This window comes from Malaclemys terrapin, chromosome 11 (genome assembly GCF_027887155.1).
Source record: "Malaclemys terrapin pileata isolate rMalTer1 chromosome 11, rMalTer1.hap1, whole genome shotgun sequence".
Classification (NCBI taxonomy): Eukaryota; Metazoa; Chordata; order Testudines; family Emydidae; genus Malaclemys; species Malaclemys terrapin.
The window spans coordinates 45,330,198-45,345,343 of record NC_071515.1 but is presented as its reverse complement, the minus strand read 5'-3'; the positions used below and the strand labels follow the sequence as shown (position 1 = coordinate 45,345,343).

At 43.7% G+C, this 15,146-nt stretch overlaps 1 protein-coding gene across 2 annotated transcripts in view; it reads right to left on the bottom strand.

The window, feature by feature from the left end:
- The window catches only part of COBLL1 (cordon-bleu WH2 repeat protein like 1), a 135,968-nt gene extending 132,009 nt beyond the window's left edge, over window positions 1–3,959 (bottom strand). The window contains exon 1 of one of the 2 annotated variants that reach the window (XM_054043730.1): window positions 3,765–3,959. The gene's annotated coding sequence lies outside the window, so the exon portion shown is untranslated. Of the gene's footprint in view, window positions 1–3,130; window positions 3,147–3,764 lie in introns of those variants that run through there. The other variant, XM_054043731.1, reaches the window with a different exon arrangement.
- Between the last annotated feature and the right edge of the window lie 11,187 nt (window positions 3,960–15,146).

Genomic DNA, 15,146 nt, shown 5'->3' with positions numbered 1-15,146 from the left:
ATTGTTTTGGTGTACAAAAGCATTTCACTGGATCCTCCTGTTCAGAAGTTAACTTTTTAACCCTTTTATTTCTTAAACCATTATCAAACCAGAGTTTGGTGGCTAGCAACCAGCACAATTATGGACCAACACGAATAGCAACAGATGGGACAAGAAGCATAAACTAGTTTAATAACTTAGACGTTTGTGTAATATAACATACTTAAAAATTGAAAGTATTTGAAAAAAGTAATTTAAAAAAGGGGCACCAAGTCACTTGAACCCATGTATAGGAGGGCATAATTATTGTATAAAGTATCTTAGCTTTTATATTCTGCTTCCTCTACTTACACAAAACTCTCAGAATCATTGGAGAACCAGGAATATAGAAAGAAGCGTAACAGAATTAAGATCCACCATTTTGATGCAATTAATAAAACAAACACCTATTTTTTTTTCAACTCTATGTGAAACAAAGGAGAAGGAAAATCAAGTTTTCCAAACATAAAAAGGGACAACTGATATTCCTGATTCTAAAAGTGATATTTTAGACAACGGAAAGCACATAAAACACTGATGAGTCTCATGGTGCATTTTTTGGTATAAAAGTTAAACATATATAAAGATTCTAAAATTTAAATAAAAATATAAATTCTGGTTGGTAGAAGTATTTCGATGATATAAGCAGGGATTTACACTTTTTATCTAAGATCTGATTCTGCAGTCTTTATTTCAGAAAATTACCGGTTAAGATGGACCAGTGTGTTGTTTTAGTAGCTGGACAGTCAGAAAAGCTACATTAAAGAATAACTATACAAACAGGCATTTGCTTGAAACTCAATGTTCTGGTCAGCAAACAGACCATCTTCAGGAAATAATTAAAACTGCTAATAGATGGACCCAGTTGTAATGAGCCAGGAAGAAACAATGACAACATTAATTTTCAAAGCAACAGTTATTTCAGAGTTGTTAAGTTGCCTGTAAATATGCCCGCGGGGCTAAACAGAGTAAGTTTTATTAGCTGCACTTTTAAAAAAAATAAAATTCACTTGCTGATAGATGTTTAAAGAGGTATTAAAGAAACAGGCTATTTTACTGATTTACAGCAAAAATATAGCAGTCAGAATTCAAGTCATAATTCACCAAAAGTAATATAACATGCTTCAGGCCTAAGGAAATTGTAAGAACAGCTGAAATGGTATCATATAGCCATTCAAACTTTAAAAAAAAAAAAAAAAAAGTGAAATAAGCATGAACAAGGAACTTAAAGATTTCAGAAGTACAGTTATAATGCAATATTTGCATGTTCTCACATTACTATTACGTGCTTGCTCTTTTGCTAGAGCAACGAAAACTTGGATTTGCATGCCCGAAGTCCGAAAGTATTTGTTAATACATAAGTGTGTTCACTTATAAAGACTGGGAATTAAATTGTATTACTTTGGAATATATGGCCTGATTATCAACAGCGATGAACACCTGTAGTCCCTAACCAAGAGTACAGGTGTTATGGGCATTCAGGCCAATGATCCTCCCCTTTTTGCCATTTCATATATCTGATTCCTCTTAGCTCCCCAATTCCCCAAAACAGAGCAAGAGTAATTTTGTTTATGACAGCAGTTGTGTTCTTTAAATTGCACATTACTGTATTTTCTTCCTCAATGATCAATCTCTCATCTATTTATATTCCAGATTTTGTTTCTATTAATTTTACAAATCATATACACTACTTCCATCTACGTTGTAAAGCATTACTACACTGGCCACTCAAATTTTAAAGAAAAACTCATTAACTGTTATGGATTTAACCATAAAGATAAGAAAGGAAGATAATCAAAAAGACAGAATTACCACAATGTTACAGCATTAGAAATGACACCGAACTGAAAATGCCTACAACTACAATCACTGGTCTGCACCAATGGTATTTCATATCAGCACGATCACGTAAAAGAAAATAAAAAGCAAATTTTCTTATCTGTGACACTAAAAGGATTTTAGATTGTTAAAACAGACAGACAATTTTAAAAACTGGTGGGGTTTTTTCATACTGAAGCTGTCTGTCCACTTTTCGCATTTCACATTGGACAATTACCAAAGACCTGGACAATTACCAAAGACCTGAACAATTAGCTTCTCTTTTCCCAATATTCAGTTAATTTCCTGGCCCTCATACATTAGCACATTGCTGCAACACTTGGGCTGCAGAGTACTGAGGAATATTTCTTCTATGTAGTTAAACATTTGTTACATAGCACTGCAGCTAGAGTTTTGGGGGCCTGAGAATTTTCAAGTCTATCGCCAACATTTACATGGACAATGATATGAATAAGCAGGTACTGACTTGCTTCTAAAGAAATTCCTTTCATAACATTCTAAGAGAAAATTACAGCTACACCCATTAAATAATACCGATATGAATTCCAAGTAGCTTGTGGCACCTTAGAGACTAACAATGTGCCACAAGGACTCCTCGTTGTTGTTGCTGATACAGACTAATCCAGCTACCTGTCTCCAAGTAGCTTGTTTTTCTTAACATCTAATACAAAGACACACTCTGGCTTATCTAGCCATTTGAATAAAATATTATTTACATCAAAGACAGAATAACTTGTTTCATGGCGAGAGAAAACAAGCATATGAAAGTTCTCTGATTCTTTTGGTTCACGGTTCATAGTTTTGGTTCATATTCTTGACTAGGTGAATGCATGTGTTCATCTCCAATTAATCTCATCGTCAAACTGTTAAGGTTTTTGTTTGTTTGTTTGCAAAACTAACTCCCTCCCCCATTTTGTTTCCACAAATGCTAACTACAATCAATATGTTTGTTTACATGACATTTCATCACATGAACTCTACGTCAGGTGACACCACAAGAGCACTGGGTAAAGAGAGACAGTGAAGGAAGTTATAGCTGATGGACCGAATCACTTAGTATCTGCCAGCCAACCAGCGTTGTCTGAAGTATTGCTTTAGTCTCTTTCAAGTCTGTTTCCCTTTCAAGATGGTTTGTGTTTAGAAACAAGCATTTATTGCGTTTGATTCCAAAGTGATTCCGCCAGTCAGATTAGTCACAATTGCAGCCCCTTTTCAACAGACCCAAAGAGCTGCCTAGTCCCGAGGCGCAGCCATAATCGCTCCCAGGTATTACCTTGCAAAAGCTACAGTTCCACAATGGCCCTTTGTTGAGCTGCACGTTGCTGAGGTGGTGGATGTGCCCTGCTCAAGGTGCTGTGTGCACCTACCCCCCCCCCTCCCTTTACAGTCAGCTGAACTTCCACTTGCCAATCCGCGCAGACCCGGATAACCTCGCCAAGGGGGCAGAGGCGAGCAACTGCCTGCAGCTCGGCAACGGCAAGGGAAAGCTCACGCGAGCCAGCAGCAGAGGACGGCGGTGCCTGCACACACGGGACCCGGGTTGGGGCCCTCACACATGCCATGAGTTGTTGTGCTTACCCTGAGGGAGGCAGGGCTGCCGCTGCCCACCAGACGCGGCCGGCCCTTCCCTTGGCTGGGCGCGCAGCGCTTGGCTCCCCGGACAGCTGACGGCTCCACGCCGGCCGGGCCGGGGCCGGGCTCCAAGCTGGCCGGGAGACGCGCTCGGCACAGCTCCTCTGCTGCCCTCCTCCCCCGTCACCTGTTTGCAAAGGGCTCCGGGAGACGCCGCGGCTCCACAGCCCAGCGCCAGCCGTGCCCCGGGGCGCGTGTATCCCCCCTCCGCTCCCAGGGCAGCCACGGGGCGCCACGCGCGCTCCCAGCTCAGCGGGGCACGTTACAAACCCCACCTTGGAAAACTGCAGCGCGGAGAAAACTTGGCGCGCGGAGCCGTCCCTGCTGCCGCTCCGGCTCGGGCTGAGCAGCGGCTTCCCGCCCAGCCGCTCCGACGGTTCCCTGCGCCCAGCACAGCCCCACTCCGCGCCGAGAGCCCGGCCAGCGCAGCCTCTCGCTCCTAGTCCCGCCGCGGGGAGGCGGGGGCAGGGCAGGGCAGGGCTGGCCTTCCTTCGCGCTGGAATTTTCCTCTTTCCCCAGCTGGCACGGGCTCCGCTTCCCCCAACCCACCACTAGGGCGTGCGGGAGGCCGAGCGAAGAGCCCTACAGGTGGGGAGAGCCGGGGGCGGAGAGCCCAGGCGGGGCACAGACAGCGAAGGGTTCGGCTGCCACCACCTGCCCGCGTTATCCTGGTCGGGGGGAGGGTGCAGTTCCCTGAGAAGCTGCTTTGGGCGGCGGGGAGGTTATAGGCGAGGGGCCCCTCTCATCAGCCCCGTCTTCCCTCCGCACCAGCAATCAGACCTAGTCTCTGTTAAAGATACACGTCCCTGCCTGCTCCGCGCAAGCTGTAAGACTGAAGGGGGCAAGTCTGCGTTCCTCCCCTCTCTGCGCCCCCATCCCTTTGATCCTCAGGCTGCGCAAAATGAAAATTAGACGGCTAACAAAATTGAAACTGATTAGTCTGAAAGCACCGGGTGCCCTGTTGTTGCCGTGCAAATATAAGACAGGAGGCAGGTTTTGCTTGTTTTTATGGCCTAGCATAATGTTGCAATGTTTGGGTTGCAAAAGCTCAGATGATAACTTTTTAGTTAAAGGATTTTTTTTTATTTATTTCCTTCAATAAAATCTAAATGAGGCCTCGTGGAGACATTGTCAATTTAATCACATTTGTCTCTTCCTCACCTCCATTGTTACAAGTAACAACTATAGTTCTACAACAGAGTAGGGGGAAATGTTTTCATTTTGTTTGCATCCTGTGTATGACACTTTAATTTTGTTTATGTGAAAGAATTGCTCTGTTGCTACCTGAATTGTGTGACTGAACTGGTCCAACAGTGCAGTGTCTGCACTAATACTGTATTGTGAGTATCTAACCCATAGAAAGGGCCGTCCTGGCCATAGGATGAACCGGGGCAACCACCATGAGCCCTGAGCTTGGGGAAGGGGTGGAATGAGAGTGGGGGCGGGGCCTGGAGGGTGGGAAGGTTGACCCGGGCCCCACATTCCCCTAGGGATGTCACTGACCATAGATAGGGGTAATGACACAGCACCATAAAATATAATTCTTCATTCAAATGAAGTACTTATCACTCAGTTTTTTCATTGGCTTTTCATTTTTGCCAATATAACAACTAGCTCTAGTAGTAGCACACCTGGGAATCTTATACTGTCACCTTGATCACCTTGATCGATAGGTCCTTCAGCCCTCGTATAGATTGCACCAATCACAACACGTCTTCCATTCTTCTAGTATCCTGGCCTTCTTCATGTGCGGCCATGTCTTTTCACAATAAAATCTTACCATCTCTTTGGAGGTCGGCCGAGTGGTCATTGCAATTCCCATGGGTACCACTCGGGGACAGCTGCAGTTCATTGATTGTCAGTGAGCCTTGCTATATGCCCAGCCCATCATATTTTACTATGCCTGCTCTCAACAATGACATCCTGCACTCCACTCTGCTGTCTGATCACTTCATTGGAGACTCAGTCCTGGATTGAAATTCACAGAATTCTTCTTTCCCTCACCCTCTCCATGACAGATAGTTGCTGTTCCTCTTTCATTGTATCAAATAATTATTCTGTAAGAAATATTGTAATATAGACATTGTCTATATGTTATGCTTTCCCTTTCACTGTGGGAGTTTTTCCTTTTACAATAAAGAGTACATAGGCCCTATTACTGCCTGATCAGTCAGACTACAGGTGTGTGTTTACCCACTCCCTGTATAATCAGACACCATCATTGGGCACTGCCAACTAGTCCTGTCTCAGTTCCCCACACCAAAAAATAAATAATCGATGAATCAGATGGGCTCCCATAACCACTCCATAGCACAGCCTCCTGAAAAATAGTATCCAGTGAATCCCTGTGAGTTGAAGTATGATCCAGGAGTCCACATGGAAGTCTCTCTCCCCATTTGTCTCCTTTGCCAGTCCATCATTTTTTCTTGACAGTTCTGATGACCCCTAAAATTGCCAAGTGTTTGTCCCCTCTGGGATTGGTGTGAAGGTTGAAAAGGCTTGTCAGGCCACTGAGCCACCATAAAATTCTCCACTCTCTGCCTCTGGAATAGTGCCTGAGTGATGCTGGTGGAGCCAGATTTCCATACTCACTGCCATGATATCCTGATATGTTACCAATACAAAATAAGCTAATGCACTAACCAGGTGATTCTTGGGTGAAGCCATCAAGTGGGCCATCCTATTGAAAGTTTCACCCATTAGTGAGGTGCAGCCACTTCTAAGGTATAAAATAGTAGCTGCTCAACAGCTTAGTACTGAAAATGAAGAATATCATATGCAATTGATAATTCAGATGGTGTTTAGATAGGCAGAATAATGACCACAATTAAAATATGGCAAGGTGGTGTAAAAACCCCTGCTCTTAAGCAAATTTCATTGGCTCTTTAGTTACAGTAAGTCACAGGACATCATCCAAATGGTCAAAACTAAATGTTACGTCTCATTTAAAAAATACGGCACACTGCCCATCACTAACATCATTCTAGAGCTTTGGTTCAGTACCAGTTTTTAAAAAAAGAACGCCATGTACTGAATCGCTTACTAGTGCCAATGATAGAAACTCAGTAATGACAGGGAGAAACACAGCTATTAATATAAACTTTCAACACCAACATTGTGTGGAAAAAACATAAGGAAACCAGTGTCAAAAGGGACACACCCAAGTAGATTGAACCCTGAGGGGGAGCTCCCAGTGGCCCAGCCAAGGAGGAAAGGGTTCACTGGAGAACCCAAGCCAGAGGGAGAGGCAGAAGCTGTGCTTCCCTTCTCACACTCCAAATTCCCTTCATTTTAACCCCTGGTTGTTAATCAAATACAGCGTACCACAGACTGGATGCCTGCAGGCCATTCTTCAAGCAAAGCTTTAGTAAAATTATATTTAAAGTAGTTGTTTGAGACAGTTTAGATTTTATTTAACCTATGTATCTCATTCTTTAGTGAGGTTCAAAGTGCTGTGCTGACTTCAAAATGCTGCTCACGTAAAAGCTAAGTGAGAGTAGCTGCCTTGCATAATGGACACAGATCTACTATGAAATAACAGCCAGGAAAGACTGGATAAGTGATCTGTTAACTCTGTCTGTGTCCCTGAAAGTGAACTCTTTTCTGTTACTGTAAAGCAATAAGTTTAAGACACGTCCTTCCACTTTCTCAAACTGATTTGGGAAGCTACTGTTTAGTAAGTGCTCAGATGATTAGTTGTATAGCTGACATACATAAATGACTTTTAGAATGTTCTGAGGTAACACAATCATTTACTCAAAAGCATTGACCCATGTGACCAATCCTGGCCTACTGTATTTTTTTAATGTACTACTAGGTGACAGTTCTGCTCATTGTTAGCATAACCTTCAAGTACCAGGGACTGTTAGTTCCAGTTTCTATTTTAACCATCCTTCTCAGGTAGGTACATAAAGTTCCATGAAGTTTTCTGAGTGTGGGTCTTTCATGAAGAACTGAAATTAATAAAAACAAGATCCTATCTGTTCTGAATAAACACTAAACAGCCTGTGGCACTTTTTGTAACAGTAGCTAGTTGTCCAGTTGTTTATTGAAAAAATGCCCACACCTCCACCCAGCCATTGGGCATCATGTTGGTGGTTGCTTTCCTTCACCCCAGAGGTGACTGCAGTCCAGTAATGCTGTATGTAAACACTTTGGGATGAAAGGGGCTTTAGAAATGTAAAATGGTATAATTTTCATGCAGGTGTGCCCATTATTGCCAGTGGTGAATGCTATTTAAAATATTAAATCAAATAGAACACAGCATTTTTCACTGAATTCCATTCACAAAGTGGGAAAGGTCTATTTAGAATTTCTTTCTTTTAGCATTTACTTGTATATGTAACTTTAACATTGTGTGCAGTGTTGTGACCATGTCAGTCCCAAGATATTAAGGAGACAAGGTGGGTGAAGTTATATCTTTTATTGGACCACCTTCTGTTGTTTCAATAAAAGATTCTCACAGAAGGTGGTCCAATAAAAGATATTACTTCACCCACCTTGTCTCTCTAACTTTAATGTTATCATTTCCTGATTTTGAGATACTTAACTATACCACCTTTACATTCTCAACCACCACATAGTTTTGTGCATGGAAAATAATATAGTACAATGGCTGTTTTGAATAGCATTGTGCAATAGGGGAGTGGAGCATGAAAGAGAAGGGCGTTTCCTATGTTAAATTAATTGTATGGTTCATTACTAAATGAGGAGGAAAGCTGAACTGCCTTATTTTATCAGTACAGAGGAAATGGATATAAAAAAAAATCAAACTTTTGGCATCCCAGCAGAATGGCACAACATTAAACAATTTATAGGGCTCTTGTGGGCCCTTAGTTTTGTTTACAAAAAAAAATCTACAAGTGATTTTACTGTCGAGTAGCCAGTCAGCGTACATAGCATAGCATCCTATTAGAGTTTTTGAATTCCAGTAGCTGGCTGGGGTTTTTAGTGAGCATGCATATGCATGCACATAGTCAGCCACTGAAAGTATTACTATAGGCATGGGGACACATATTTGCATGCCCATCTAAACTATTAGGTTCTCAGATGAAGAATATTGCACATTTTATCATGCATTTATCTATAAATGTATTGTAGTACTAGTTTGCACTTCTGGAGCACCTTTTACCCAAATAGCTCAAAGCATTGTATAGTTGTGAAGAGGCTTAATTACTTTGAAAAGTAGTTAACAATTGTTACTCCTATTTTTCAAATGGAGAAACTGAGGCACTTTCAGATTAAGCAATTTGTTCAAGATCACAGCTAGTTAGCAGTAGAGCCAGGAATAAAACAAATTATCTTCCATTTTATATCACATCCTGTTGTATCCCCTCTCTGCTTCATTCCCCCTCCCCACATGTGCATGTGCACACACTCTCACACACACACACAGACACAGGGGGTGTGAAAAATCTATATCTCTGAGTGATGTAGTTAAACCAAGGCTATGCATCCGAAGAAGTGAGGTTTTTACTCACGAAAGCCTATGCCCAAATAAATCTGTTAGTCTTTAAGGTGCCACCAGACTCCTTGTTGTTTTTGTAGATACAGACTAACACGGCTACCCCCTGGTAGTTAAACCAACTTAACCTCCCCTGTGGATTAAGGGCCTGATGCTGAAACTTGCTAAAATTATAGGTTTCAGAGTAGCAGCCATGTTAGTCTGTATCTGCAAAAAGAAGAACAGGAGTACTTGTGGCACCTTAGAGACTAATAAATTTGTTAGTCTCTAAGGTGCCACAAGTACTCCTGTTCTTCTTTTTGCTAAAATTATACCTTGCTATGAAACACTTCGCCTGCTGTGGACCATGCTGACTAACAGATGCCTACAGGTGTACCTGGGTAATAAGACCAGCTCACCCCGTATCATAAACAATGGGATACCATAAGGTTCTGTACTTGTGCAACCTTTTTTAATATTTACATAAGTGACATGTCTCCAACTAAATCACAAAAATTTGGATATGCAGATGATCTTGCCATGACAATCCAAGCATCAAACCTCCATGACATTGACAAAGCATTAACTGAGGACCTCCAAAATATTGAACAATATTTCCAGAAATGGAGGCTCAAACCAAACCCTGAAAAAACAATAGTAAGCCGGACTCCCACTCACCCTGGCCCTGCGCTTCCCCTGCGTCTCCCAGGCCCTCCCTCCAGTGCTTGTGGAGGAAGGGTGTTTTTTGTTTTTTTTTTTGCCTCCCCCCCCCCCCCCCCTGCATCCCGATATTTGACTTGGGTGATCTGGTCACCCTATTCTGATCATAGCCTGATTGCATGAAGCTAAGTGAATGTTCCCAGAAAGGCTTGCGGGACTTAAGACGTTACAGGAGGGGGTTGTCAAGGTCTTGGTGAATAGGAAGACATCTATTTTCCTGGATTTGTTGAGCTTTGTGGAATGTTGCAGCAGTTTGGCATATCGGCGGGGGAGCAACGTTAGACAGGACAGGTAGCCATGGTGTTGGAGTCGTCTTAAGGGTTCCCGTGATGCACGGCATCACTGTATTTAGCTGTGTATCCACAAGTCATGTATGGTTGCATCTGCTGCATACTGGTGCACAATATTCAGCTACTGAATATACAAGTGTTATTGCAGATGTTTGCAACACTGATGCACCCTAGGTTGTACCTGCTAGTTTCTGGATTATGTTGGCTCTTGTTTTTATCTTTGCAGCTACCTTCTCAAGATGATCATGGAAGGAGAGGGTGCAGTCAAGTTTCACTCCAAGATATGTTGGAGTGTAATCGTGTTGCACATTTTTACCACAAAAAGCTACTTTCAGTGTGTTTTTGGCACTCTTATTATCAAGAGCTCTGATACCCCCTGAGCCTGGGCCAGTTGCGGGGACCCAGCAGCGCGCATGCTGCACCCAGACCCTGGCCAGTCGCATCTGGGCTGCTGCCCAGCTGGTGCTATCCCGCGGCGGCCCTGGATTGGAGGCAGCAGGCCCGGGCTTGGGGGGTTTGGGCCCGGGCGCCAGAGCCGCAGCCGCCGAGCTTGGCCATTGGCCACTTCCTCCCCCTGTGGCAGTGGGAGCTGCAGCAGCGGCTGCTCCCGAGTCCTGCTGCCCAGGGGGGGAGAACAGCGTCTGCCTGGCCCCGTGGGCCGCCCCGCTACTCTCCCTACCGCTCGACTGAGTCCTGCCTGCACTGGGGCCAGGCCGGACTCTTACTCACCCCGGCCCCACTCTCCCCCTGCGTCTCCGGGGCCTCCCTCCAGCGCTTGTGGAGGGCGGAGGAATGGTGAGCCTGGGGAAGAGGCGGGGATTCGGGGAGGGAGCCAATGGGGGGAGGAGAGGGCGGAGTCGGGGCAGGGGGCGGACGCGAGCACTTCCAGGCTCCGGAGCATTTCCTTGTTTGTCCAGTGTCCCGACCGCACATCGGTCGGGACGCGGGACAAACAAGGAAATATCGGGACAGTCCCGATAAAATCGGCACGTATGGTCACCCTAGATCAGAAGGAAGCTTGGAAAGCAGATTGGGCTAAACAAGAATTAAAAAATAAGCATCTTGTGCCAGATCCCAAGCGGAAGGTTCCTGGGTTTGACCCTCCATGGTCATCTTGGTCAACTCTGAACCAAAGTCAAACCAACCATGGTAGATGCAGCTATCTAATGCTCAAATGGAAAATCAAGAACTCCCCGGTGTGCAAGTGTGGTTCCCCAGGACAGACCATCAAACATATCACTACCTACTGCCCAATTTATAAATATGAAGGAAGCAGTACTGCAATAAATTCTGCTACTCCTGATGTAGCCATTTGGCTCAATCAACTTCAGGTGAAATTGTAGTTGCTGCTCTACACCAGCCATACAAAAGAAGAAGAACCTCCAGTGTAGACAGCACTAGATCAGCAGAATTCTTCCTCTAGCTACCATGTCTTTAGGAGATGGATTACCCTCCCATTGGTGCAGGTAGTGTCTACACTGAAGTGCTACATTTCAAGTGTAGACAAAGAGGTAGAGTGTTGTTAGGGGACAGAACAGTAGAATGAAATTTATGAAAATGAAATGCTTTCTTGAAGGAAGAGTAACTAAGGAAGAGCAGGAATTTACCATCTTTTGTAATCCCCATGACATTTAATCTTTTAAAATACAAACTCCACATTTTATTCCTATAATTTATTCCAGTGTCTATTTTATTATTACAAAGAATGAAGAGTGAATATGATCATGGATAGGATGCCAAGATTTCATCGTATCGCCAATTTTTTCTATACAATTGGTATCCATCTCATAAGGGTGGTATGAAACATTGTTTGCAAAGCACTTGGAGGTCCTCGGATGATAGCATAACTAATTTTAGTTAATATAGACTTCCCAAGTGGGACTCCATTTTCCCATCCCTTTTCTGCTGCTGCTATTCGTTTCCTGCTAATTTACAGTATTAGCACTTATTGGCTGTTAAGCAGAAGCTAATCTGCCCCACTATAATATGGAGTTTCTGGTGAGACGGGCCTAGACTTTGTGTTGAGTGAAGATGTAAGTTGCACAAGTGTCTATGCCAGGGTTGGCCAAACTCTGGCTCGCGAGTCACATGTGGTTCTTTTACCATTAAAGTATCAGAGGGGTAGCCGTGTTAGTCTAGATCTGTAAAAAGCAAGAGAGAGTCCTGTGGCACCTTTAAGACTAACAGATGTATTGGAGCATAAGCTTTCGTGGGTGAATGCCCACTGCGTCGGATTACATGCATCCGACGAAGTGGGCATTCACCCACGAAAGCTTATGCTCCAATACATCTGTTAGTCTTAAAGGTGCCACAGGACTCTCTGTTGCTTTTTATCATTAAAGTGCAGTTCACAGAGCCTCCCTCCCCACATTCCCTTCCCCATTCTCCACCTACCAGACTGGCGGGGAAGAGAGCTCAGAATCTCTGCCTTGCAGCAGGGTGGTGGGGTAGGGACTTCTGACCAGCGGGGAGGGAAGTCTCGGGGATTCAGCCCCATGGGGCACACCTGCCAGGGCTTGGGCCTTCAGCTGGAGCAGGGCTGAAGACCCGAGCCCTGACAGATACGTCCCAGCACTCGAACTTCTGAAGATTGTTGTCGGAGGGTCAGTTGGCCACCCCTGGTATATGCAATATATCAAACTGATTTATCAAAATGGTTTGTATATATAGCAGCTTCCAGTGCTTCAGGTTTTATTTTGATTTTATGAAGTGTGACAAACCTAAGGTTGTTCCATTTTTTTATTCAGAGATAAATTGTGCTTGTGAACTGAGCTCCTAGACACTCTGACTTGATCTCTATTGTCATTAATGTATTATTATTCTGAAGTTCTTGCAAACTATTTCATGATAGTAACTGCCACTGAATAAGGTACTGCTTGGAAACTTTCATTCATATCCTACATAATCAAGAGAAAGAGAGTTAATGTAGTTTGGTTTTGTTCTGTTTATTATGACATAACCGCAAAATCTAATGAAGAAAGTTCTTATATGCTAATTATTCTGTTTATTCTACCATGGAGTACATAAAGTTTACATTGTTTCTGCTGTAATTAACATCATTATTTCTCCCTAACAACACATTCTGCACTAAATGAGAGACAAAGTTTGCATTGAATTGTACAGACATTTCAGTTATAAATTAATTAAAGTTAAGTTGTGAAAGCTAGGTTCAAATATGAGATGTCCAACCTAAACTGACAAATTAAAACGTTCAGAATCACTCTGTCTGTAATCAATTAGACTTGGGTATTGGAGCACTCTCAGTTCAGTGGATGATCTTACGTATTACATGTGGTGCGAAGGTTTGTCAACACTGTATTTCAAAAATAAGGGACTGTTTTCTTAGCATCCCTCCTCCTGGTATTATTAATAAATAATAATAATGATTAATAATAAGCAGTACTCACCTACATTCCCCAGGGGTATTTCTTGTTGCTTTTTGCAGCACTCAGCAACTTCTGATCTTGTTGTACAGAGATGAAAAAATAAGGGATGTCCCTTGTAATAAGCCTAGTGCTGCGGTACACTGGCATAGTTAAAAGAGAGCTGAAGTTTTAACCTTGAATTACCTAACTTGTTAAAATTGTTTTTGCAGTTTCTCACAGTTAAAAAGGCCACTAAATACTATGAAAGATTTTTGACCTTGGGTCTCAGTCCCATCCCAATCCACCCTCTTTGTACTGCTTAAAGAACTGCTTGTGGAGCCCCAACACCATCCCCGTGTTTGTAGGGGGATGCTGAGATTGTTCCAGGAGTGGGAGGAGGCATGGCCAGCGTGTAATGGAATCCAGTGATCCTAGGCTGGCAGAATAGTGCCATGAATGCTTTAATGCAGGGATCTCAAACTCAAATCACCACGAGGGCCACATGAGGACTAGTACATTGGGCCGAGGGCCGCATCACTGACACCTTTTCATCCAAAGATACGAAAGCCCCCCCACTCCACCCCTGCCCTGTCCTGCCTCTTCCCACCCCTTCCCTGCCCCCATTCCATCCCCTTCCCCAAAGTCTCCACCCCAACTCCGCCCTCTCCCTGCCCCTATTCCAACCCCTTTCCCAAATCCCTGCCCTGGGCTCGCCTCTTCTCTGCCTCCTCCCCTGAGCACACTGTGTCCCCGCTCCTCCCCCCTCCCTCCTGGAAAGTCCTAAGCTCTGCCAAATGGCTGTTGGCAGGGGGAAGCACTGGGAGGTAGGCAGAGGAGCAGGGACGCGGCGCCCTCGGGGGGTGGAGGCGGGGGGCGAGGGGGCGGAGGTGGGGGAGTGGGAGGTGAAGGGAACTATGGCAGGAAATAACTCCGTGGGCCACGTGTTTGAGACCCCTGCTTTAATGTGTGCTGGGCATCAAACAGCTCTGGCTGCCCTCAGGAATAAGGGTTAGAAAATTGGTAGAAAACTATGTATAATACCTTTCTCCTCCTTCTCAAGTATACCTGCAGGTCTGGCCCTTTAAAAAGGGAAGAGAACATACATATAAAATTCTGTCAGATTTATGTGGTTTCAGTGGAAGTGAGAAAGATGCCTCAATTTTGTAATAAAACATAGGAACTATTACTGGTACTGTAGCAATCTGTAGCTTCTAAGGATTAAAATTATTATTTCAATAATTTATATTTGATATTAAGTACTCTTTTTAAACATTGTTCAGTACACTTGAGAGCTAGAGAAAGTCAAGAAATTCAGCAAGTTAACAAGCAAGTGGTGTTAGTATGGGGACTCTAGCTCTCTGCTAAAGTGTTTGTACCTACATTGATATTGGAAGCCCTATTTAAAACATGGGTACAATAAATAGTCTAGTTTGTAGTTCTTAGGCTAATGGGTGCTCTGAGTCTTGTACTCCTGGGGGAATTCTGCACCATTGTACACATGCAAAATTCATGTCCCCTCGCAGATTCTTCCCCCTCCCCCCTCCGAATAAGAAGATTCTTCCAGGGAGGTGCTGCAATTATATCTTTTGTCCACTACACCCAACAACTCTCCAGGTTCACTCACAGACTCCTTCCCAGCAATTACTTCCCTCTCCCTCAGCTCCTCTGTTACCCCTGACTCCCACAAGCCTTTGCACTACTTCTGAGGGGTGCGGGAAATGCATTTCTGTATTGTAGTTTAAATGAATTATTACTAAAAGTTCTGCATTAATATGCCTAGTAAGGAATCTGTTTGTCAAAAAACATTTCCTGAATCTTTTTGGTTGTCTGTAGTATAAC